Raw genomic sequence first — 26,302 nt, 5'->3', positions numbered from 1 at the left:
AGAGGAGGTTTCTAAATGGCAGTATCTTGTTCTCACCCTCATTTTCCCTGAAAGGTAGGACCTGGGAGAAGCCTGCTTCACTGCATGTGTTAACCCTGACTGGTACTTGCAGTCTGGGCCTGGACTATGAGGCACACAGAATTTATGCAGTTGGCAACACAACTGCATATGTCTATACCTTAGATCTAAGCAATTGCTCATCCCATCACTACCACCAGACAGAGGGGTGCCTAGAGCAAAAGTCTGGGAAGGAACCTTGGGGAACGAGGTATTGGAGGAGTAGAGAGTCATGGGGTTGTTAAAATCCAGAATACAATAGTGTAGGCTCTTCAGTCTGGTCTTTTGCCAGCCTACCTGGATTCAAACCCGTAGCCTGGAAGCAAATGTTTTATAAACTTCGAATGTGCCTTGAATTAAGAGAGGTTGAGGTTTTAGAAGAGAAATACCTCAATATCAAACCTAAAATCATCATCAAGTCAGATGTCTGAAGTTTTAAAGGTCCTTCACAAAACAACGAGAACTAGAATCTTGCTTCCTAAGGGTAGACTCTAAAGATATAAACTATAGATTTTTAAAATCTGACATTTGGGATTATTACAAATTTTAAAGTGACAGAATAATGTTGTTATGACTGTGTATTTGTTCTCTTGCATTCTCAAGAGAAGAGGCACTAAATAATTATCAACTACTAGGGGCCCGGTGCACGCATTCGTGCACCAGTGGGGTCCCTTGGCCTGGCCTGTGGGATCAGGCCAAAACCTGCTCTCCAACATCCCCCAAGGGGTCCTGGATTGAGAGAAGGCACAGGCCAGGCCGAGGGAACCCACCAGTGCATGATCAGGGCTGGGTAGGAATGCAGGAGGTTGGCCAGCCGGGAGGGACTGCAGGAGAGGTCCAGGGCATGTCCGGCCCATCTCGCTCAGTCATCATCAGCTGGACCCCAATAGCAAGCTAACCTACCGGTTGGAGCATCTGCCCCCTAGTGGTCAGTGCACAATATAGTGAGCAGTTGAGTGGCCTTAGCATATCATTAGCATATTATGCTTTGATTGGTTGATTGAATGACCAGACACTTAGCATATTAGGCTTTTATTATACAGGATACTACTATTTTTATAAAATTCTCTCATTGTTTTTATCTATTGAAAATTTTTTTTCAAAACATTTGGTAACTGGAATTAGGAAAATGAAAGGTTTTTTATTTGAAGCAAGTTAGACAATAGGGTATGCCTTGTTTTTTTCCCTTGCACTTATTAAAGAATTTATTTTGCAATTTGTAAAAGTATCCCTTCAGTGAACAAACTGGCACAATGTTAAACAGTCCTTTTTTTTTTTTTAGTTCTATGAAGGCCATACTACTCCAAAGAGCTCATAAGCATCATCCAAATAATGACTGTAAGGATTCTATCGGTAGCCTGGCCCCAATGAGGCAACCTCAACCCTCAAGAAATTGTATTTGCCTTTTTTTGAATATGCTGGGAATGGTTTCCCAAAAGTTATGTGATCACTGATGGTTTATTTCCAATTAAATCTAGTCAAGCTTCTTTCCTCAGAACCTTATATTACTTGACCCCTCAGCAATATGTGATAATTACTGACAACAAAAAGAACATAATTAAGGATCTACTATGTACTGGGCAAGGTGCTGGTCACACAAGGACACAATATTTCCCAAACTGCAGCCCTTCCAACTCCACCATCACATTCTTGCCATCCTTAGGACCACCTTCACCTATCACCACAGAGAGGCAATGTGAACACAAGTCAATATTGTAAAATACTGCACACAGTATTAGAAAAGTATCAGTGGAGAGAACATAAAGGAGGGATGTGGTCGATATATTTCAGGGGCCAGAAGAGGTGGCAAAGTTGGGGTTTTGCCATGAGAACTTCATAAGGAAGTGATTCTTTAAAGTGGATATGTTTTTAAAGTAATGAGCTAATACATAGAGAGAACATACTGGTGGTTGCTGGAGGCAGGGTTGGGGGTGGGTGAAATGACTGAAGGGTGTTAAAAGGTACAAAACTTCCAGATAAATAAAGAAGGCATGGGGATGTAATGTACACTATAGTGACTATAGTTAACAATACTGTGCTGTATATTTGAAAGTTGCTAAGAGAGTAAGTCTCTAAAAGTTCTCATTACAAGGGAAAAAAATGCAGTAACTATGCGTGGTGATGAATGTTAATTAACCTTATTGTGATGATCATTTTGTCATTTATACAAATATTGAATCAGTAGGTCATACACCTGAAATTAATATAATGTTTTATGTCAATTATACTGTGATTAAAAGAGAAAAGATGAGTACATAAGACTAGTCATATGGGGATATAAAATCCATTGTGAGAGTATCAGACAGAGTAAGTATGACAGGGAAGCAAAGAGGGAAGGTGTGAAGTCTGACATTCTCTCTGAAGACCTAAAAACTGGCCAATACCTTCTTGAAGACATTTTCTGAACATTTCTTCTGTCAGAGCCCAGCACAGTGATATAAAGATCCCTTGGTCTTCTTCCCAAAACCTTTTATACGTGCATTGGCCTCCTAAGGAAATATTCTGACAGTTGCTTCAGTCAATCATTCTTTACTATTAAGTCACAAAACAAAATATCTTGTACAAATAGCTCACCCAATCTTCAGTCCAGTATTTCTAATAAATTACAGGACATATGCAACTGCATGTTCCACTTTTATCTCAGTCTTAATGTTTGCAAAATCAAGTTCATCCATTTCCCAGTTATAACCAATGTCTGTTCCTCCAGTGTTTATTTTACCTGTCTCCCAAGATTAAAATCTTGATGATGTCACCAGGACTCTCTTTGCACTTTGCCCCTCCGACTGAATCAAGGCCTGTCAAGTACTTAGAAGAGCCTCTTGCCCATACTTGGAACTGAAAAGTATGTTGCCAAAGGAAACAGGTCAATGAAGAAATACACTTGATCTTCTTTGAAATAACTCTTCTTTCTATCCCCCTTTACTTTTAACATACCCTACTCTTTGACACCCATTCTGTAAATATTTATTAGTGTCTACCATATGCCATGACAAACAATGGAGTTATTGCAACGAACAAAATAACAAAAGTACAAGCTCTCCTGTAGCTCACATTCAAATAGAGAAAGGCATGTATTAAAGAATCAAAGACAACATATTTAAATCCCTTATCTGAAAACGTAAATCAAAAAGGCTCTGAAAACTGAAAGTTTTTACTTAATTCATAGGTTAACCAAACATAAATTGAACTGACATAAGACTATGTTCTGCACTTATTTCACTTTTGGGGAGGTACCTGAATCAGCATGATTGCTGCATGGTATATATTAAAGGCATTTGTATCACTCTCAGTCTGCTCTGCTAGGGCTTCCATCACAGAATACCACAGACTGGATGGTTTAAGCTATAGAAAATAATTTTTTTCACAATTCTGGAGGCTGGAACTCCAAGATCAAAGTGGTGGAAAAGCTGGTTTCTGGTGAGTTCTCTCTTCTTGCCTTGCAGAGAGCCACTTTCTCAATATGTCTGTACACAGCCTTTTGCTGCATGTCCACTCTTGGTATCTCTTCCGAATCTTATAAAGACACCAGCATTATCAGATTAAGGGCCTACCCTTATAATAACCTAGTTTAACCTTAATTACCTCCTGAAAACCTTTGTTCAAATACAGTCCCATTGGGGTTAGGGCTTCAAGATATGAATTGGGAGGAGGAGGGAAGGGCATGACACAATTCAGTCTATAACAATTACTTTTTCAAAATCTGGAAAAGACTCTGAATTCGAAACATATTTGACTCTAAGAGTTTTGGCTATGATACTGTAAAGACTTGGTAGTATGTCAAATAGTAATAGGTGTGTGGAGAAGAGTGCTGGTGGCAGTACAGTTTGAAGTATACCAGTCAGGGAAACCCTCCCTCAAAAGGGATATTTGAGCCAAGCTCTGAAGGAGTTAAGGGAGAGGATCATATCTGAGAGAACAGCATTCTAGGCAGGGGGCCACCAAGTTCAAAGACCCTTAGATGAGGATAGAGCAGTGTGGCGGAGGAATAGAAAGGTTGCCAATGTGACTGAATGGATGAGCTAAGGGAGACGTAGTGGATGAGATCACAGAGATACAAACCACTTAGCCCTTCACTAACCATTGCAATGCAATTTGGTTTTTAATGAAGTGAAATGAGAAAGCAGTAGAGAGTTTTGAATAGAGGAATGGCATGAATGAATTACTGTTTAAACAGGATCACAATGTGTGGCAGATTTCCAAAAGATAGCTGCCATCAAACAATGCCTTCCTTCTATGAACAAGCATGACAACATTACCCATCAAGAGTTGAGAGAGAGAGAGAGAGAGAGAGAGAGAAAATGTCCTCACCCCTTGAATCTGGGAGGACCTTCTGACTTGCTTTTCCAATAGAATGAGACAAATGTGACAGCCTGGGAATTCCATACCCAGGCCTCTTAAGAGCATCTGAAGCTCCCACTTCCTATTTGATAGAAGCTGGATATTATGTAAGGAGTCTGACAACTGTGAGAACATCATGCTGTAAGAAGGCCCCGTTTAGCCTGGTGGAAACGCCAAGTGGAGAGGGAATCAGACAACAGCCATAGCTGAGAACCCATATATATTACCCAATGTCTTAAGCCATCTCAGACAGTCCTTGAGCGTTGGAGTCATACCAGCTGAGGCCATAGACATTGTGGAGTGAAGACAAGTCGTTGCCTTTTTTATTTTCTGTCCAAATTTCTAAGCTGGAAACCTTGAACAAATTTGGGGGTAGTTTATTACATAGCAATTAAGAACTGGCACTAAAATTAATATGAGACCAGGTGGTGGAGAAACACCTGAAGAGAAGCAAAGACACTGTCAGCTAGAAGGGCACTGATGAAATTATTACCAGAGAGAGGGCTACTCATCTAAATAAATAAAAGCCTTATATGCAAATTGTCCCCTCGGGAGTTTGGCCAGGAGGCTTGGAGTTCCATCACTGGCTATGACGTGTGCTGACCACCAGGGTGCGGCTAGGAATGAAGGAAGGCCCCAGCCGGCAGCCGGAAGGGGCCTCTAGTATTATATAATAGTAAGATGTTTGGCAACACTGTAACCAGCAATAATACAGAATTAAGGAAATGTATCTCATGAACTATGGACATGCTTAAGATTTCTAAATGGGACAACTGACTTCATTTAGCTGCCTAGGATTAATTGCAGGAAGAGAAAGATGAACTGAAATGTTTAGCAGAATTTAGAGGAAATCGGGACTTGCTAGGTTGGAAACGAAAATTTATTGTCCTTCTTGCTTGTCTAGTCAGCAAAAGATTCTTAAAGAAAGAAGTCGTTTTAGGGCAAAAATCACATCTAGGGGTCTATTAGCACCATGTGCTCTCAGGTTAAAGATCAAATCATGTGTGTAGCTGGGAAAAATCTCTCATGAAGACCTCAGAAAGATTTAAAATGTAGTGCCTCGTAGGCTCTGTCAGGGAGACAGAAGCGCCTCTGAAACCCCAAGGGCTCGTCCTTCAGCATTCTGACTTGCAGCCAAAGTCAAGAGGAGCCTGTCTTAAGAGTTTTGTGGGTATGTCTTTTTCTCAAGGAATGAAAAAATATACAGGAAGCTCCCAAGATTTATAAGAAAATTGTACTAAGCCAGAACCGGTTTGGCTCAGTGGATAGAGTGTTGGCCTGCGGACTCAAGAGTCCCGGGTTCGATTCCGGTCAAGGGCATGTACCTTAGTTGCGGGCACATCCCCAGTGGAGGGCGTGCAGGAGGCAGCTGATCAATGTTTCTCTCTCATTGAGGTTTCTGGCTCTCTATCTTTCTCCCTTCCTCTCTGTAAAAAAAATCAATAAAATATATTATTTAAAAAAATTGTACTCAAAATAAGTATCACCAGCTAAACAGAAGGGAGAACCATAAAAGGTCTCTAGATTCCTAACTCTCTATGAACACGAAGCAGACTTCTCAACTGCTGACACGAGCTATCTCTGATGGACCAAGAAGAGGAAAGCCTTTAACTTTCCAGCCAGCCCAGCTGAGTTGCCAGATAGATGAGCTGAAGAAACCTTCTTGAATGTTTCTCCCCAGCAACCTAAGAAGAACAAACCAGCTGAAGGTAGCCCAGCTGCACAATAATGACAAATAAATTATTGTGGGATTTCTTTTAAGTCATTGTTCTCAGGGATTTTTTTGTTTTGTTTTGTTTGTCAGGTGGGTTTGTTTTTGTTTTTATTATTTAATGAAGGCAGAGCAGAAACAGGTTAAACATTCTGGCTCTTGTGTTGTATTGAGAAGAAGGTTGGGTGGAGGGTGAAACGTAACAACAGGGAGACCCACTCTTGCAATAATACCATGAGATATGATATCAATGGCTGGAATGAGGTGGCACAGTGAAGGGGCTGACAAGGTCAGATGTGGGAAACAGTTGGAAGGCACAGGTAAATGGGTTAGTGGAAGATTAATGTGAGGTGTGAGAAAAAGAGACATCAAGGACAAATCCAAGATTCACTGATTAACTGTCTCTGCACCTAAAAATATGGAATTGCCATCAACCGAGATCGGGCAGACAGCGAGAGGAGCAGTTTTGGGTTAAGTCAGGAATTCGCTGAGTACTAGATATTTAATCAGGGATGTTGAAAGACTGTTGGGTCTGGAGTTCAGAGAGAAGTCATGATTGGAGATATAAATATAGCAAGTATCTGTGTATGAAGACATTAAAAGCCAAGAGACTGAATGAGGTCACCAAGGGAATGAGTTTAGACAGACAAAAGGCCTAAGCACTGGGCCCTTGAACTCCTCTATTTAAAAGGGTAGGGAAACAAAGAACCAGTAAAGGAGACAGATAGGTGCTGGTGAGGTAAAAGGAAGAAGGTATTCCAAGCCAATCCAGAACTCTAGGGGTGTGCACAGGTGGGAGCCAAGAATTGACCACTGCATTTAGCATGGGGGTTCTTAGGACCTCAGACAAGTACATTTTTAGTGGAGCAGTGGGGACCACAACCTGGCTGGTTCAAGAGAGACTAAGAAGAGAGAAATTGGTGACAGAGAACTGAATTGACTTTGAACATTTTTCATAAACTGGGGACAGAAAAACTAGGTGGTGGCTGGAGAGAAGCATGAGGGTTTTGTTTTGTTTTGTTTTGTTTTGTTTGTTTTGTTTTGTTTGTTTTAATGGGAAAAAATATAGCATGGCTATATAGTGATTGGAAAGACCCACCAGAGAGAGAAAAGTAGTGATTGTGGGAGAGAAAAGATGAATTATTAGAGCTATGCCCTTGAGCAGGTGATAGAAAGGAGACTACACACCTGAAAGACTGCCATGAGTTTATGGCTAGTTCCCTTACCTCTAATGTGTTTTTTCCTCAATAAATTTTACCCCAGACCAAATTTCCTAAAATACTGCTTTTATTATAATACTAGGGGCCCGGTGCACGAAGATTCGTACACTGGGGGTGGGTGCCTCAGCCCGACCTGCACCCTCTCCAATCTGGTAGCCCTCAGGGGAGCCCTCCCAAATCCAGGAGTTTCTGTCTGTCTTTGCAATCCTATAAGCGAATTGTCTGAGACCCCAAACCCAGTTTGGTTTGTTGTTCACAGAATAATACAGGCATCTTTTTTTCTTTGCTTAATTGGTGGAGATTTCTTGGAAGTTTTAGGATATCTTCCCTTTAATTTTTCCTAGACACTCTGATTTTACTTATGTCTCTCACCTTTCCTTTCCCTCCATCCCCCACTGCAACAGTAACTTGCTCCAGGCTCACTTTGCTCTAGTGCAGCGGTTCTCAACCTGTGGGTCGCAACACCTTTGGGGGTTGAACGACCCTTTCACAGGGGTCACCTAAGACCGTTGGAAAACACATATATAATTACATATTGTTTTGTGATTAATCACTAGGCTTTAATTATGTTCAATTTGTAACAATGAAATTGGTGGTCATCACAACATGAGGAACTGTATTAAAGGGTCGTGGCATTAGGAAGGTTGAAAACCACTGCTCTAGTGTCTAGGAGATCTGTCTGCCACCAGGACTATGATTTCCAGCATTCCTGGTGCTCCCTGTGCTCTGGGCTTCCACTTCAAGTCCTGGGGCTGCCACCAGAACTACTATTCCCAGAATTCCTGGTGTTCCCTGCGCTCTTGGTTTTCCCTTCCTGCTCTGTCTCGGTCCCACAGCCTCCCACTCTGCCAAGTCCTCCAAGCCACCAGCTCTCCCTCTCTGCTCTACGTCTGGCAGCTTGGGGAGCCAAGTTCCCCAAGCTGCTCCACTCTCTGCTGGCTCTCCCGCTCTACTCTCTGCCCAGCACCTGTGTATGAAATTTAACCCACCATCTTTGTCAGGTTAATTTGCATACTCATTCCTGATTGGCTGGTGAGCATAGCAGAGGGAAGGTCAATTTACATGTTTCTCTTTTATTATATAGGATTGTAACATTGGTTTTGCTATATTACTTATGTTTTACATTCCTCTGCTTAGCTGTCAAGCTGTTGGATGACCTGAATAACTCTCACTGAAGTCAATAAAAGTCAACTATGTGACCTGCCCTTGGCTGGGCATACAGGCCACATTGTCCTATCTTTATTTAAGACATAACTGCAGAGACAAACACATAATAAGATGAATGTACAGAGACGAAAGCTATTATAGGGGAATACAGACAGCACCAAATACATTCATATAAGGGAGAAAATCATTCAGCCTGGGCAGTAGAAGGGGCAGCAAAAGCTACAGAGGGTGGGCATTTTGAATAGGATGCAGGAAAGCTGACAAATAGCAAGTGCGTCTAGACCCAGAGAAAGTGTAACCAGAGCTGAGGAATGGAAGAGAGTAGGCTGCAAAAGATATCCAAGCCCCCAAGCTTGGCTGGAACCTATTCCCACCCCCACCCCTCTAAGCAGGTGGGGGGTGGGCAATAAGTATGATGAGAGACCTTCAAAGCAAAGTGCAGTCACTCCTGGGGTAGCTGGCAGCTTTTCAAGCTCTGTATGGGCATAGAGAGTTCTATAGAAACCTATTTCCAGGCTCACTATTTTTATGAGTGATATGCCTGAAATATGCATGACGCAAGCACATTTCTAGCAAGTTCTCCTTTCCCTCTTCCCCTTTCATAATCACTCTCCTTCCATTTTATGAAAAGAGAGGCATCTCCCCCCACATCCAGAATCTCACCCTGCCTCTTGCCAAATGGAGGGGCAATCTGAAAAAGGGATGTTAGGGAAACCCTCTCTACTGAAAGCCTTGATCGCAACACCACCCATATCTACATCTATACACATATACACTTCCAATATAGTTTAGCTTTATGCCTAATAATTTCTTATCAACATTAATGAGTTATTTTGGTTGCCTGCATACTAATAATATTTAAAGTAACATAAATAATAGTTTTCAACAATAAAATTCTTAAATGATTACATTTCAGTACTTATTTTTGTTGCTGCAGAGGATGAAGGAAATCAAAAAAATTGGAAAGCTATATTGTAAGATTTCTAACTGTAACATGTTTAATTAAAGAATAATTATTTGAAATTTTCAGAAATCCATGCTAACCATGTGCAAGGGGAGAAATGACACAAGAGATCCTTGAATGTGTCGCTGGTCTCTCTCCATGTCCCTGTGATAAGTAGAGCTTCTCTCCCTCCCCCCACCTTACAAGCATCATATATTCTTTTTCTAGGATCGTTTTCAGTTTCAATTCCTTTATCTGAGTAAACACTTTCTGTCATTCTCCTGATCATCCCTGCATCCTGTCAGCATTGGAGGAAGAAGCAATTGTGTATTATTTGAACATGATCAGCTAATAGGGACTCAGAGTTCTTGGTCCATTTTATGTGGTCTACATACAGTCCTCTGCTCTTCTGAAAATGACTGGCAAGACACCAATAGACTCAAAGTGGAAAAAAACCCTGGAAAATATATGCATAAAAATGCCCGCCTCCTGATATAAAATATGTACAAGTGAGACCAAAGAGCCTCTTATTTTCTATTTCTGATTCCAGCACTAAATAACTTTTTTTAAAAAAAAGGAAACCATTCCTTGACATAGAGCAAAGTAATAAATGTAATAGTTATAACACATTCCAGTACTAGCTACAACCCCAGATGTTCTCTCAACTCTCCTATGGGACTTTCCCATCCAATCCATCAAGTAGGGTAGCAGCAAGCACTTAGGCAATGTTCAGTGTCAACAGTCTCATGCAGTAATCTGTAATTACTAGGTAAATTAATCCAAGAGCTAATACTGAGCTAAAGAAAAAAGCTGGCTTTTTGCCAAGCGTCATACCTTAAATCTTTCTGAAAGCAGACTTCTCAAACAGCTGACTCTACCGCCTCAGTTGTGATAGAATGGGAAAGTCTTCTGTCCTGATCTCCCCATGAATCCCAGGCTTCTGTTTGGATGGATGAATAGATAGGTAGATCAATAGATAGAAACATATAGATCAATCCACATTTGCCCACTACTTGTCAAGCTCTGTCAGCAAAAACTGGTACCAATTAGACAAATGTTTTCATTCAGGAACCATAAAGGAAATGTCTCCAAATAACCAAACACATATAGACACATATTTTTTTTTACAGGTAAAACAATAAATTCACTACCCTCATAAGACCTTTTTCCAATATGAAGACTCAAGTGTTGTGAAAGGTAAGAATTATGGCCAAAAAATTCCCATTTCCCCCATTTTTGAACTCAAACGCCTACCTCCGGTGTGAGCTCTCCATTGTCAACTGGACTGGGAACTATCCTTAGAGCTTTTCCCACATTCACTGCAATCGTAAGGCCTTTATCTTGTGAGAACCCGTTGGTGTACACGAAGGTGAGGTTTCCACATAAAGGATTTCCCACATTCACTGCACACATAAGGCCTTTCTCCTGTGTGACTTCTTTGATGCTGAATGAGTTTGGAGCGCTTGAGATAAGATTTCTCACACTTCTGTGAATATTATCTGGTCATAAAGGCCATCCTTAAATAAATCATTAATAATGTCAATCATGTAAGAACCATGTAAGCATGGCGTTAAACCCAACATTCTATCAAAACCCTGCATCCAAATGCAATAGGGGTTGACTGTCACTGTCAAATTGTGGGAAGTATTTCTATGGAAATAATATCATCCTTCATAAATACTAGTGACCAAATCTGTCTGGGTTCAAATCCCAGCTCTACCACCTTTTAGCTGTAACTTTGGGGAAGTTATTAAATTATGCTATGCTTCCATTTCCTGAGCTACAAAATACAATCCATACCACCACATAAGTTTATTATGACAATTAAAAAAAAAATAGATCCATTCTTGGAACAACATCTGATACATAAAAAGAACTCAAAAAATTACCTACGATTAGTATTATTTCCCATAATTCAAGTTGTGGGCCCAAAGACAGTATTCTGTATTATCATTACCTAACCTTCAAAAGAATAGTTACAGAATGAGCAAAACTTAACAGTAAGGAGAAGAAAAAAGGACAGTCTTCTAAATTTTAAAATGTTTTAAAAAGTGTTTTTGGGTGCAAGACCCATTTAAATAGCTGATTGGAATTCTGGGTATTTCCCTTGGAAAAATCCACTTATACACAAATTTCAGGACTTCCTTCACAGTCTTCCTGAAGTTTACTCAGAGCCAGCAAACCTGAGGACCTCCTAGGGCTTAAACCCTCCAGTTATCAAACTATTTCAATAAACTTTAAACTGTTATTTCTCCCATCCTCCAAAGAAGTTTATAAACATGCAATTCATTGACAAACATGTTTTGTGATACAGCTTTTCACATTTACATCTGAATCTCATGGATTAAAACAAAAAGCATCACATTGTTTTTCTTAAGCTCACTGGTAATCTGTAGGAAAATTCCAAATTCCAGAACTACAGCTTCAAATCAGGTTCTGGAGTTCCCCCTCCACATCAGCAGAGCAGTGAACTCAAATGTTAAAAAACTGTTTTGGGTCTGAGACCCATTTAAACAGCTGAGTAAAATCCTGCAAACACGCTGCCTATTACAGCTTCTGGACCAGTGGCCAACCTAACTCCTTTCTGCCCCTTTGTCCCAGAGCAGAGGGCTGCAGGGAAGGTCATTCTGAGTACGACTAAAACTTTGAGAACACAAAACAGAGGAAGAAATATAAGAATATGACATTAAAACACTACCATAAAGAACTTCAGAATTTTCTGACACTTCTTAACTATAGGAAGGAAATTTTTAAATTTTTCATCACTTTTAAAATCTAAAGTGATTACTACTTTGTCTTCATTCTTTTTATATATATATATATATATATATTTTACATTCTTTCTTTAATATATATATATTACATTCTTTCTTTAGTACCACCTCCTCCTGTCTACCATACCCACTAACCCAACTTTTTTTTTTTTAAATATATTTTATTGATTTTTTTACAGAGAGGAAGGGAGAGGGATAGAGAGTTAGAAATATCGATGAGAGAGAAACATCGATCAGCTGCCTCCTGGGTATGTGCCCGCAACCAAGGTACATGCCCTTAACAGGAATCAAACCTGAGACCTTTGAGTCCGAAGCCTGACGCTCTATCCACTGAGCCAAACCGGGGCCTGACCTGGCTTTTTAATGAAAGGGCGGGAGTTTGAAATTGCATCTGTATTGCCCAGTTCACCCAGCAGGGTGCTGTAACATCCAGACTGAATAAAGCCTCTGTGGGCACATGGACAAAATGAAGATGCCTATCAGCTACAAGTTGACACTATCACCAGTGTCATGGCATGAGGAAGAAGCTGTATTATAGAATTATACCCCTGAAGCCTATATAATTTTATTAACCAATGTTACCCCCAGTGCATTCAATAAAAAAGAAAGTAGCTTTAAAAAAAAAAAAAACAGTGGAAAATAATAGCTAATGACAACCACTTCACTCCTAGTTTCAAAACTTCTGACTCACTATTTAAGAATCTGTTATAAGCATCATTGAAGAGTAACCTTAACTTATACATGCACGGAAGTTAACAAACCCTTAAGTGCATGGGATTACATAGTTAAATTCAAATAAATTGTATACACTTGCAAATGCAGTCTCAATAACACTTGAAAAAAAATAACTGGAATTTAATTTAAAACCACCTTGAACAAGGATTTGAATGAAATGCAAATCCCCTGCATTTCTTCCAAGTTTCTCATACTGCTTTTCTGAGAGACTGATGTCTTGTCCAGGGTTGGAACTGAAAATACAGACCCAGGTCTGACTGCCAAAAGTGACCATTCCTGCAAATTCCTCTCCCTGGAAGGCAAGGTTCCCGATCAAAGAAAAGGAGGGTAATTTGATTTTGCCAGCAAAGGTAGAGACAGTCCTGTGTGTTCGCGTGCGCAGGCCTGCAGGGGGTTTGGGAGGGATCAGGGAAGAAGCGGGAAGATGCAGTACCTTTCTTGAACTTTCTGAGCTCAATGGGGTGAGAAACTCAGCGCTTGGTGCTGCCAGACGCCGTCTTCTCTTTGAACCTGCGGCTTGGCGAGGGCGGTCAGGCGCACGTCACTGCTCTCCGCCAACCCACCCTGGAGTCTCACCTGCAGCTGGCGACACGCAAAGAGAGGAGCGCACTAGGGAACCCGCGGGACGGCCAAGTGACCAGCAATCTGCGCTCCTCTGGAAGCGGAGGATGGCGAGAAGAGGCCACCAGAGAAATAAAGGGCCAGAAGGTGAAAAATCTCTGCACGAAGTGCAAGTGAAAACTGAAGTCACAGTCTAGTGCTCCCTAGAAGAGGGCGGGGCAGCCGGCCGGCAGCCTGTCGGGGGAGCCGGGTGGGTCCAGCTGGAGGTGGGAGGGGTCCAAGGCGGAGACTGTTCGGGGAAATTCTAACGCGCTTTCAACCACCCACACCTCCCTTCCCAAAGCAGACAGGCTGAACTCTGTACCTCCATCGAGTCCGGGCTGCTGGGTGAGGGGCTGCAGGTGGCGCAGCCAGAGGGCACGGCCACCCGACTGCCTTTCCTTTCGAGCTACGGCGCCGCCGGAGAGGGAGTGAACTGGGTGAGCCCTCTGAACTCCAGGAGTCCCAACCCCCCAGCGAAAACAAAAGTGAAAGAGAAACGGGTGGGGAGCAGAAGCGAAGATAAACACCCAGGGCGATGGGGGAAGGGTGAGATGGCATTTCCTGGATAACTGCCCACGGTGTCGCGGCTGCCCTTTCCCTCGGGTTGGTGCGCCGGGTTGGTGCGCCGGTCATTTTTCTGGCACGACCACGCGCAGGAGCGCAGAACCTGGAGGGGTCTTGGGAGGTGGTCAGAGAGCGCTGGTCTCCGGCTTCAGCCGGTACCCCCTTGGGCACCTGCAGATAAAGCGCGAGGCGAGGGCCCAGAGCTCACCTGCCGCGTCTGCGGAGCCAGGCAGGGCGCAGGAGGCTGCCCCACAGAAGCCTGGAGACCCGGGCGTGGTGCGCGCCCAAGCCGCCCAAGGAAAGGGGGGATGTGTGGATCGCAAGGAGCGGCTTCTCCAGACCAGCCACCTTGGCTCGCCGGCCGCGCAAGGTAGAAGGAAGGCTCTGAGGTCTTAAAGAAGAAATGTTGGGTAACTACTTTGTCCGAGGCAGTTGGCACCGAGGCTGAACTTGAAGGGAATGAGTCTGTCTGCTGATGGAGTGCGAAGTCGAGGATAAACGTTGCACGTGGCCCCATTTCATGGGATTCTGTGAAATTTTATGATTGTGGTATTTCATTGTTGAGGCTAAGAGAGCTGCGGGCCAGGGTCAGGAGGAAAGGCCTGGTGCCCAGTTTGGGAAGCCCTTTGGAGAGAACCTTGCTCACTTGTGAGCCACCGAAAATCCCTCATGGAAGGTCCTTCACCAAAGTTTCCAGGGTTATGTCATAGAAAAAATGACAAGGCTCCCTGGAGCTTAGTCAAATATGTGTCTGACCTAATGTATTCCATATCATCCTGCCTGTTAAAAAATAAAATAGAAAAATATTAGAAGTGATCTAAATATGAGATGGCATAAAGTTCTACATAAAATCATTTCATATCTTTATGAAAAAGTTGATCTCTAGATAATCACAATCAACAAAATAAGTGAAATACCAAAATGTAAAAAAAAGGTTTTTTTACACTCATTCAAAATTTCACCAGAGTTGGAAATGAAACAAGTATTCGTTTCTGTCCAAGACAAGGTAATGTTCCCTTTTCTCGTGATGATGCTAATGATTTCAAATCTGATGAGACTTTTTCATAGCAAAATGCTGAAGTTCCGATTTGGGTTGGCAGCATGAGCACGCTCTGGGAAAGCCTGCATCTGGATTGGAGTCCATTGCAAAAGATATGGCAGCCACCAAAGGACTAAAGTGTGTGTCTATGTGAACATAGAGATGAGGGATGGGGAGATGGATCTCTGTCCCGAGCCTCAACTTGGAGGCCAACAGAGCTCCATGAGCTCCTGCAAAGTGAACTCGTGCTGCACCCCTTGTGATCAATGCTGTTGAGTGCTCTGCAGCAGGTGGCAGGAGTAGATGTGCAGACAGTAAGGCCCCTCACTGGCTACCCTCAGTACCAAGTAGCAGAGCCAGAGAGGGCTGCTGCCAGAGGAGGTTTTTTCACATCCTAAATCCTGCTGCGCTGGGGCTGCCTGGGAGAACTAGACTCTGCTCTTCACTGGGCTCACTGGCTGGTGGGCTCCAGAACCTTGTCAGCTGTCCCCAGGGCTGAGGGGAATCAGTGGCTGACAGTACACTCTGAGTATAGGGCCATCTTGAATGTTCTAAGCTACTGAAAAGTTGGCACAACACTGAAACTGATGGGAATTTTCTTCTTAGAGCTGAGCTTTAAATTACCAGCTGGGTACAGAGATTAATAAAATTGGTCTCAAATATTGATCGAGCTTACAAAATGGGCGGGATGAAATAGAATACATGTAGTCAGATTGGGGAGATAAAATAGCATAAATAACAATAAAGTGAAATAGAAAATTATTGTAGCCATAAAACATGCTTTGCTCTACCACTTGCCTGCCAACTATATAGGTCAATATTGTTTTCTTAATTACAGAAAGAGAAGTATTTTTGAATTAGTTATATAAGTGCCTGCAACTCTATAAAGTTGGGTTTCCAGCATAAATTGTTTTTGCTGCATTGAGCACAAACAGAAAAGTCTAATATGTGCAACTTGCTTTTCAGTTGCCACAGGCTGTTTGGCAAGATATTGAAAATTACTCACACCAATGAACAAGTATATTCCACTGTATAAGTTAAAAGCAAAGACCAAGATTGATGACATAATTTGAAACTGCCTGAAGATAACTAGTACAATTATAATGTGGGAAGCAGCGAAAATTAACTAACTCACAGAATTGACTGTAATATTTCTTTGAATTTAAAGAATTAAAGATAAAATTATAGTTTAATAAACTTTAGCGTCTGTTTTTTCATTCTAATGACAATGTTTGACAATTTGGCAGTTGTCTATACAATAAGTTACTAGTACATATTTTCTATAGATTCTGAGACTATGTGGGAGAAATTGACAGTCAGCTCCTCTGGTTTGGTGTTCACAGTCCATAACTATGACCTTATTTATGATTCTTCTAAGAATAAGTTACAGTCCAGGAACAAGTTGGTCTCTGCTCTTTGAAAAACAGGACCCAGGATACCCCCAGTTTCATTTTGGTTAAAGCGTACCTGAAATGCAGCCTTACCTCAAGGTTGTTCCCACCTCTGATTTTGTGGTGGTCCTGACAATAGAGGCATACTCCTCCTCTTAAAGATAACTTAAATTTTCAAGAGCTTCTTAAGCTACTGCTTTTTCGGAGCTGTAGCAGTACCAGTTAATACATCTGTAGTCTCTCTATGGCAGCCGTGGGCAAACTACGGCCCGCGGACCGGATCCGGCCCGTTTGAAATGAATAAAACTAAAAAAAAAAAAGACCGTACCCTTTTATGTAATGATTTTTACTTTGAATTTATATTAGTTCACACAAACACTCCATCCATGCTTTTGTTCCGGTCCTCTGGTCCAGTTTAAGAACCCATTGTGGCCCTCGAGTCAAAAAGTTTGCCCACCCCTGCGTCTATGGTGTGTCCCCAGGTACTTGCTAAGCACAAATACTAATTCATTAAACCCTTATGGCAATGCTGTGAGATATGAACTATTATTATGTCCATCTTACAGATGGAGAAACCAAGACCCAGAGAAATTACATGACTTGCCTGAGGTCACATGCAATTGAGTGGCCCAGCAAAAATTTGAACTCAGGTCTGGCTTGAGTATGTATCCCATCTGCAGCCTCTAAATGGACACCTACCCACCATGGCTTCCTGCACAAAAAGTTCTTGAGAGTAGTTTTAGCCACCACCAGGGAGGAAACTCATCAGTTCCCTTGAATTTATGCTTCCTGATCTCATTGTGTTTCTGTAAGGAAGCTGGGCTGGGTGTTATAGTGCCACTACAAACAGGCTGTTTTAATAAAGTGACTAACAAAGGCTAGCACTTCACACTCTGGCTGGGTCCTATTAGAGATGGTTGATTTTGTTTGAACTGAAGTGTAAAAGTGTACCCATGGAAGGGGGGAAGGACACCTGTTTCAAGATCGAGAGCAATTAAAAATAGTTATATAATAACATACTTAATTTTTAATATATTTAAAAGTAAATGGAATCTTTAATGTTTTGGTACTTAGTAATGGAGAGAAGGGGTTTAAATAAAATCAAGAGATGATGTGCTAATACTATTCTGAACAGTCTTTTAAGGCTGACCTTATCAATCAAAATCTAGTTCAAATTCCCTTACTTAAATATATAACATGAGAATATATATATTTATATCAATATCTATCTAATCTATATAAATACAAAAAGATCATATGACAGTGAATTATTAAGCCACTCCCGAGGCCTTCTACTTATGCCTTCTGTCCTAGATTTAAACAAGAATTGTGTTTAATAGTTTTCCAAAAGTGTATTCTGACAATTTTCTAAATTAAACAAAAAGCTTTCAAATTAACCATGTATCAAAGAAGAAATCACAGAGGAAATTATGAAATACTTTGAATGGAGTGATAATGAAAACAAAGTATATCAATATTTAAGGGATGCAACTAACATAGGTCTTAGGGAAGAATGTATAGTTGTCAATACTTATATTACAAATAAAAAAGGTTAAAATTAATAGAATAAGCTTCCACTCTTAAGAAACTAGGAAAAAAGAAGACAATATACACAAAGAGAAAGAAGGAAACAACAGATAAAAGCTAAAATGGAACAGAAAATCAATGAAAAAAAGTTATTTATTTGAAAAGATCAATAAAATTAATAAATCTCTAGCTAAATTGATCAAGAAAAAAAAAGGGAAAATGCAGAATTATCAATATCAACATTGAAAAAGGAGACATCACTATACACTGTAGACAAAAAAAATAAAGAATGTAAAAAACAACTTTGTGGCAATAAATTTGATGCCTTAAAGAGACAAGTTCCTTGAAAGTCACAAGCTGATAACACACACACACGCACATGCACACACACACAGAATGTTTAAATTAATCTATAACCATTATAGCAATGTAATTCATAATTAAAATCCTTCCCACAAATAGAACTCTAGGCCTGAATGGATTCATTGACAAATTCCACTAAAGAATAAAGGGAAAAATAATGCCAATCTTACACAAACTCTTTAAGAAAATGTAGGAGGAAGAAATACTTATCAACTTATTTTATGAGGCCATTAATTACTCTGTCAAAACCAGCAAAAATATTATATGAAAAGAAATCTACAGCAGAATATTTTTGAATATGGCACAAAATTTCTTAACAAAATATTAAAACTCTAACCTAATGTATAAAAAGGATAATACATTAGAAACAAGTGAGGATTAATCATGTAATGAATGCAAAGCTGACTTAACATTAAAAAGCCAGTCAATGAAAAGCTCAGTAGTAATTGAATAAAGAAGAAAAAAGCATTTGACAAAATTCAACATATCAGCCATGATGAAACCTCTCAGGGAACTAGAAATGGAGGAAAACTCTCTACCTGATAAAGGGTAACCACAAAAAAGTATATAGCTAACATTTTACTTGATAGTGAAAGGGGAATGCTTTACCCTGAAAATCAACTACCACCAAAGATGTCTGCTTTCATCACTCCTGTTCAACTGGTCCTGGAGAACCTAGACAGTGCAATAAGATAGAAAAAGTCATAAAGAATGGAAAGAAATAGGTAAAATGTCTTTATTTCCAGAGAATAGGTTCCTGAGGAACCTACCAGTAAAATTCCTAGTACTATAAGTGAATTTAGCAGAATACAAGATAAGTGTATAAACATAAATTATATGTTTTATACATCAATCAATAATTAGAAGTTAAAAGTTTTAAGAAACTTAATTTTCAAAAGTATCCAACATAAAATACTTAAGCATAAATTTAATAACATGTACACTGAAAACTACAAAACACTGCTGGGAGAAACTGAAGGTGACCTAAATCAAAGGTTGATAAACTATGGCCTACAGCTTTTAGCCTATTTTGTTTTTAGAATTCAGCCACACCCATTTGTATCATTTGGGTATGGCAGCTTTTGCAGTTGAGAAACTTCAACAGAGACTACATGATTTAGCAAAGCATAAACAATATTTACTACATTACACTTTACGGAAGACATTTGCCAGCCCTTTATCTAAATGTTTGGAGAAATACCATATTCATGAATTAGAGGATTCAAGGTTAAGATGCCACTTTCCCTCCAACCTATCCATAGATTCAATCTAATCCAGCAAGCTTTCCTGTACAACTTGATTAGGTGATTCTGAAACAGATATGCAAATACAGAGGAGCTAGAAGAGGCAAAACACTTTTTAAAAAGTGGGAGGATTTATACTACCAGATATCAAGACTTAATATAAAGCTACAAAAGACACACAAAAATCAATGGAACAGAATAAAGAGTTCAGAAAAAAAAATCATTTGGTTGTGGCAGGATAAGTGTGAAATAATAATCTTTCAACAAACAATATAGGAATAACTGGATTTTTAGTTGAAAAAATTATTTTCAATTCCTAAACTCATATCACTCATAAAAATTAACACAAAAGTAGTTCAGAGATCTAAATGTAAAAACTAAAAATATAAACCTTTTAGAAGAAAGCATAGAAGAAAAACTTTGCAATCTTTAGGTAAATGAAAATATCTTAGAACACAAAAAAGTATTATGAAAGGAAAAAAAGTATATTTGGATTTCATCAAAATATAAACTCTTTTTAGAAAGTCCAAAATGACTACCAGCATACTAAAAATTCCAGAAAATCCTGCAATTAAAAATCCTGTTTGATATTATTTGACTTATTTCTCAAATATATTGGTCTAAGAACCATTTTACAGTAAAAAAACAATTAATTTTATGTAGAAGTTGTATTCCAGAAAACACACTTGCAAAGTGTTATTAAAGACACATTACATGCTTCTGGAATAAATTATCAATACTAATTGAGGAAGAAGAGTCACAATCATCAAGTAATTATTTTTGTCCTGATGCATGCTCTGTGTTTGATTCACCTACATCCTATATAATAAAGAGGTAATATGCAAATTGACCATCACTCCAACACACAAGATGGCTGCCCCCATGTGCACACAAGATGGCCAGCAGAGGAGGGCAGTTGTGGGTGATCAGGCTGGCGGGGGGGGGGGGGGGGCAGGTGGGAGGGACAAGGTCTGAAAGGGAGGGCAGTTGGGGGGAACTAGGTCTGCAGGGGAGGGCAGTTAGGGTAACCAGGCTGGCAGGGGAGGGCAGTTGTGGGGGACCAGCCATGCAGGGGAGGGCAGTTGGGGGTGACCAGGCCTGTAGGGGGGGACCATGCCAGCAGGGGAGGGTAGTTAAGGGTGACCAAGCAGGCAGGGGAGGGCAGTTAAGGGCAATCAGGCCAGCAGGGGAGCAGTTAGGCATCGATCAGGCTGGCAGGAGAGTGGTTATGGGGTGATCAGGCTGGCAGGCAGAAGGGGTTAGGGGAAATCAGGTAAGCAGACAGGCAAGTGGTTGGGAGCCAGCAGATCTGGATTGAGGAATCAGGCCTAAATGGGCAGCTGGACATCCCTCGAGGGGTCCCAGGTTGGAGAGGATGTAGGCTGGGCTGAGGGACACACCCAACCTGTGCATGAATTTCATGCACTGGGCCTCTAGTCCTATATAATAAAAGCTCCGACCAGTAGGTTAGCTTGCTGCTGGGGTCTGGCCCATTGGGACTGGGCGAGATGGGCTGGACACCCCCTGGAGCCTTGCCACAGTCACTCCCTGTCCCTGATCGTACACCAGTGGTGTCCCTCTGCCTGATCTGTGCCTTCTCGTAATCTGGGACCCCTTGGGGGATGTCAGAGAGCTGGTTTCAGTCCGATCCCCACAGGGCAGGGTGCACAAATCCGTGCACCGGGCCTCTAATATTTTATAATAGCTGTACAACTTAACTATTCACCTACTACTAGTCATTTACAGCTTTCTTTATTAAAATGAAGAAAAAGTCATGTAAATATTCACTGGAGAATCTCAAATTTAAACTCTAGTTAAAGGAATCTAGAAGACATTGCCAGGAAGAGGCATTAGTCTTACAAAGAAACTCAGCCTATATATCTACTTTATTTTGAAAGAAACTGGGGCATAGAGAAACTAGGTACTTTTTATCTAATTAAATATCTAAGTAATAGCAGACCTCAGGATTGATGCCTTAAGAAGTGACAAGGATATCACTAAAATTGCTCAGCTGTAGATCTTAAATTAAAAGGGACAATAATGATTACATTTCAAAATATTCCCTTTAAGGACTCAGCCAAAGGCAGCATTGATACCAGCCAAGAAACAGTTGTCAATAAACACTGTGTTGATTAAACAAACCACAGAAATTACCACCCCCATGCAGTTGAAATTGCAAAGCAAATTTTAGGTAGATGTGATATCATGCCTATTTGGATTCTTGCCCAATACTGCACATAGAAAATGGTGCTATGTTCCAAGAAAGCATTTCAAAATTTACTATTGATTACATAAAGTCAGAAATCCACAAAAAACATTGAATGGCCATTTCCCTGAAAAAAAAAATGACTTTCAAATGGGAGGGTTGGCAATATTGTTCTATTTGAAACATAAGTAAGAAATGAATTTATAGTGCAGGCAAAGGAAAAGCTTACTTTTGCAAAGCTTACTTTTATGTTCACACATAGTGAAAATAGAAGAAGTGTTGGAAATCGTTATGCATGGTATTTGAAGGTACTTTCATCCATACATGAAAAGCTTGCTACTGATATGTGACTTGTGTTGGAAGCCTTTCTCCTTCTTTTGCTTGTCTAGCGGCCCCTAAAAATACGGATCTTCCATTTAAAACCTACCTTTGCTTGCATTTACAAAATGCATAGTTTGGGAAATCTAAGATTTGTGGATTCAAAATAGGCTTTGACAGGCCTAAAACTAATGCTATCAAGTCATCCTTTCCCTAGCATTTACTGATTGCTAACTCTGCATTCAGAATGTACTACATGCCACAGATTTTATGAAGTAGTATAGTATAAGATATAATCCCTCCCATCCAAAGGGAAAATAAGTGACATAATTGCCACATTAAATTTACAATGTGTTGTGGTTGATTTTTGTAGGTTACTATGACTACAGATAGCGGTTTGCAGCTAACCATATACAAAAAATATTTGCTAGAATTTTCTATCACAATTACTTTGAGGTAATATCATCTGAATTAATTTTTTAAATATATTTTTATTGATTTTAGAGATGAAGAAAGAGGTAGAAACGTCATTGATGAGAGATAATGATTGATCCGCAAGCCATGCATGTGCCCTTGACTAGAATCTAACCTGGGACCCTTCAGTCCATAGGCCGACGGAAGCTCTATCCACTGAGCCAAAAAGGCCAAGGCTGAATTAGCTAGCTTTTCCACTAGGATTGTTTAATGGGAATTTTCATACCAGATACATACTTATTCTTGTGTACTCAAAAATTGAAAGAAAGGAGTCCTGGATTAAAGGCTCAAAGACTCTGACCTACATAAGCAAGTACCATTAACCATACAAATTTAACTCACAGATAAGGATCAACTGAGAAAAGATTTTTGTGTGTGTGAAGTTAGCATGGCACGATTGGGAAATACTCTAAGGTGAGTCTAGTTTTATTTTATTTTTTTTATTTTATTTAATTTATTTTTTATTTTTTTTATTGCTTAAAGCATTACAAAGGGTATTACATATGTGTCCTTTCCCCCCCACCCCCGCCCTTGACAATACCCCGGCTTCCCCTACCCCCCAGTAAGGTGAGTCTAGTTTTAAATCTATTTGGCTTCTTTTGGAAATTATAGATCTAAGATAAACTTGTCCAGGATCATGCAGAAATTAAGTGTTGAATCCAATATTTGAACCCATCTCGATTAGCAAAGCCACATCTTCCCTAATATTTTGTAAGCTCACTGAACATCAACCCATATATGATTAACGATGGTTATATTACTCACTGCCCAAATATGGAAGTTGTATATACCCTTGTGGCTTAATATGCATCATCGTTAATCCTAAAACTAAACTCAACAAGGTCGGAGTTATTATTTTCAATTTACATAGGGCAAATCTTCAATAAATAATGCGCCAAAGGACACTTAGCTAAATAAATAACATAAAGTAACATTTTCATAATTCCACCTGTGTTTCAATAAAACACACACACATTTACATATACTTCCTTGGAGACTAAATCAATAAACAGCAATAGGAAAAAAAAAAACACAGCCAATTAAAATGATATTGGGATAGTACTTCAATATAATTATGAAATGAACATTTTTTCTGGGAACCTATAAATCATTCAGTCTTATAACTGAGTCACAGATTGTTTGTGTAGTAAATAATATTTCATAGGTAGGAAAAAGAGCATGTCTGCGCCTAAAATCTTAACAAAAAAAGTCTCAAAAAAAGGTCTCAGGGCCAAAACCGGTTTGGCTCAGTGGATAGAGCATTGGCCTGCGGACTGAGGGGTCCCAGGTTCGATTCTGGTCAAGGGCATGTACCTGGGTTGCGGGCACATCCCCAGTGGGAGATGTGCAGGAGGCGACTGATCGATGTTTCCCTCTCATCAATGTTTCTAACTCTCTATCTCTCTCCCTTCCTCTCTGTAAAAAATCAATAAAATATATATTTTTTTAAAAGTCTCAGGATAAGCAGTAAAACAGCTTTTAAATTAGAGAAACAGAAGATAACGGCTATTTTGAGTTGCATAGGAAAAGATCAAACACCAACTTTACATACTGGGTGGCAGTCATAGCTGAACCTGAAGGTAATTGCCTACAAAATCAGACACTAGCTCCTTAGGGTTAGCTTTTCATTCGCTGAACCACTGAGTTTCATCTCTCGTTATAATTTCTCTTTATAAATGTGTATAATTATATTTACCCTGAAGAACACATCATTTTGCTACCTCCTACTTTTCTGTCTCTTTAAATGTGCCTCTCTGGCTCTTTTTTTTTTTCTGGTTAATATTTATTGGACACATTAAGCCAAATCCTCTTTCAAAGGCCATCTCAAGAGATTTCCCCTTCAAGGAGACTTTCCATGTTAACTTCATGTTCTTTTTCCTTTAAAACAATTCCTTTGCTCTTGTTCGTACTGGCATGTATTTGTTCTCAAGCTGTTTTTTTAAAAAATATATATTTTATTGATTTTTTACAGAGAGGAAGGGAGAGGGATAGAGAGTTAAAAACATTGATGGGAGAGAATCATCAATCAGCTGCCTCCTGCACACCTCCTACTAGGGATGTGCCCACAACCAAGGTACATGCCCCTGACTGGAATCAAACCTGGGACACTTCAGTCCGCAGGCGGACACTCTATCCACTGAGCCAAACCGGTTAGGGCCTCAAGCTGTTTTTGATGTGTATCTATTTCCTCACTGAGATGGTGGTACAAGCTTGGCAATGATTAGCTTCTCAGAAACCAGATAAGTAAATGTATTTGAACTGTGACAGATTGAAGAGAAAACAGGGTGCTCATTTTTTTTTTTGCTTAATAATCCTTTGTTTGTGATGTTACTTTTGGGATTAGAGCTGAGTTCCTGGCACATGGTTGGCAGTAGGTACATACTAGGAACATGGGGCTTTGGTGAGTAAGAGGGAGACCTAAGCTCAAATATTGATTCACCATTTAATTTGTGTGATCCTGCAAGTTTCCACATGTAAAATGTTGGCAAGCATACCATACTTTCAAAGTAATGTGAGGATTAATTTAAGATAATTTACATGAGGCCCTGGCCAGATAGCTCACTTGGTTAGAGCATTGTCCCAATACGTTAAGGTTGTGGGTTTAATCCCATGTCAGGGCACATACAAGAAGCAACCGATGAATGCATAAATAAGTGGAACAATACATCGATGTTTTTCTCTCGCTCTCAAATCAATCAGTAAGAAAGAGATAATTTACATGATCAAGTTTTCATTAGGGTGAACAGGTTGAGGCTGGGCTGTTACCAGCAAAGGTCAGCTATTTGGTTGTCAGGCGGCCATATTAAATTCAGCAATTTTAATATGGTTCAGGCTCTGCGATATATTTGAGTGCTTAATAGTATAATATCACTTGTCCTGCTTCTCAGTAGCCCAATTGTTACCAAACTCAAAGGGGTTCACCATTTGGGGTGCTCTATTCAAGAAAAAGACGTGGTTGTCCTTAGGTAGCTTCACTTACTTGCAACAAGTAAAGGAAAGGGGATTCATATCCAAAGTTCTGTCTCCGGAAAGGGAGGCTTAGCCATTGCTTATATACACTAGTTGGTTAATTGCATGTTAATTTCTTCTTTGCAGTTGGCTACACTTATCTTGTTGGGCCCCTCTCGAGCTCATCTTGTTTACAGCTGTGTCTGCAAAATACTGTGATACATTTTAACATTTGGCAAAAATAGCATTTAGTAAGAAGTGCCCTGACCTTGAGACCCTTGTCTTATCAAATACAATCAAATAACTGTTATTTTATCAAGATACTCTTTTCCCTGGAGAGTGCATGAAGGAGCAGCACCACCTTGTTTCTTGATTTAATTGGAAATTGTTCCGATATTTTAACCTTTAAATGTAATTTTGGCTGTTGGTTAGAAAAATACAGGGTATCCCAAGAAATGTATATACACTTTAACAGCCGATAGCTCAATTTTGAAAACAAAATGTATTTTAATAAACTTTATGATTATTCAAAGTGTATGTATACATTTTTGGGACACCCTATATTCTTCATCATAAGAATTAAGTATATTCTCATTTATTAAGTCATTTTATTATAGAGGAGTTTTAAGGTTATTAAATGCCTTGAGGGTACAAGTGAGATTACCTTGTAATTGAACTT

At 40.0% G+C, this 26,302-nt stretch overlaps 1 protein-coding gene and 1 long non-coding RNA gene across 9 annotated transcripts in view; one reads left to right on the top strand and one right to left on the bottom strand.

The window, feature by feature from the left end:
• Positions 1–14,010, bottom strand: part of IL15 (interleukin 15) — a 61,426-nt gene extending 47,416 nt beyond the window's left edge. Inside the window, exons 1-3 of one of the 8 annotated variants that reach the window (XM_070417218.1) lie at positions 13,871–14,009; positions 13,379–13,527; positions 10,271–10,376 (exon numbers count right to left, since the gene is read on the bottom strand). The gene's annotated coding sequence lies outside the window, so the exon portion shown is untranslated. Of the gene's footprint in view, positions 1–10,270; positions 10,377–10,690; positions 10,710–13,378; positions 13,679–13,870 lie in introns of those variants that run through there. The other 7 variants (XM_070417219.1, XM_070417217.1, XM_070417220.1 and 4 more) reach the window with 7 other exon arrangements.
• On the top strand, positions 13,551–16,289 carry LOC139010591 (uncharacterized). Its single transcript, XR_011471545.1, has 3 exons — positions 13,551–13,653; positions 13,853–13,985; positions 16,118–16,289. It is a non-coding gene; the product is annotated as an uncharacterized lncRNA (long non-coding RNA).
• Positions 16,290–26,302: the final 10,013 nt, after the last annotated feature.

This window comes from Myotis yumanensis, unplaced genomic scaffold (genome assembly GCF_028538775.1).
Source record: "Myotis yumanensis isolate MYYU_CA2020_CCGP unplaced genomic scaffold, mMyoYum1.0.hap1 SCAF_5, whole genome shotgun sequence".
NCBI classification, from domain to species: domain Eukaryota; kingdom Metazoa; phylum Chordata; class Mammalia; order Chiroptera; family Vespertilionidae; genus Myotis; species Myotis yumanensis.
This window is presented reverse-complemented; position numbering and strand designations above follow the sequence as displayed.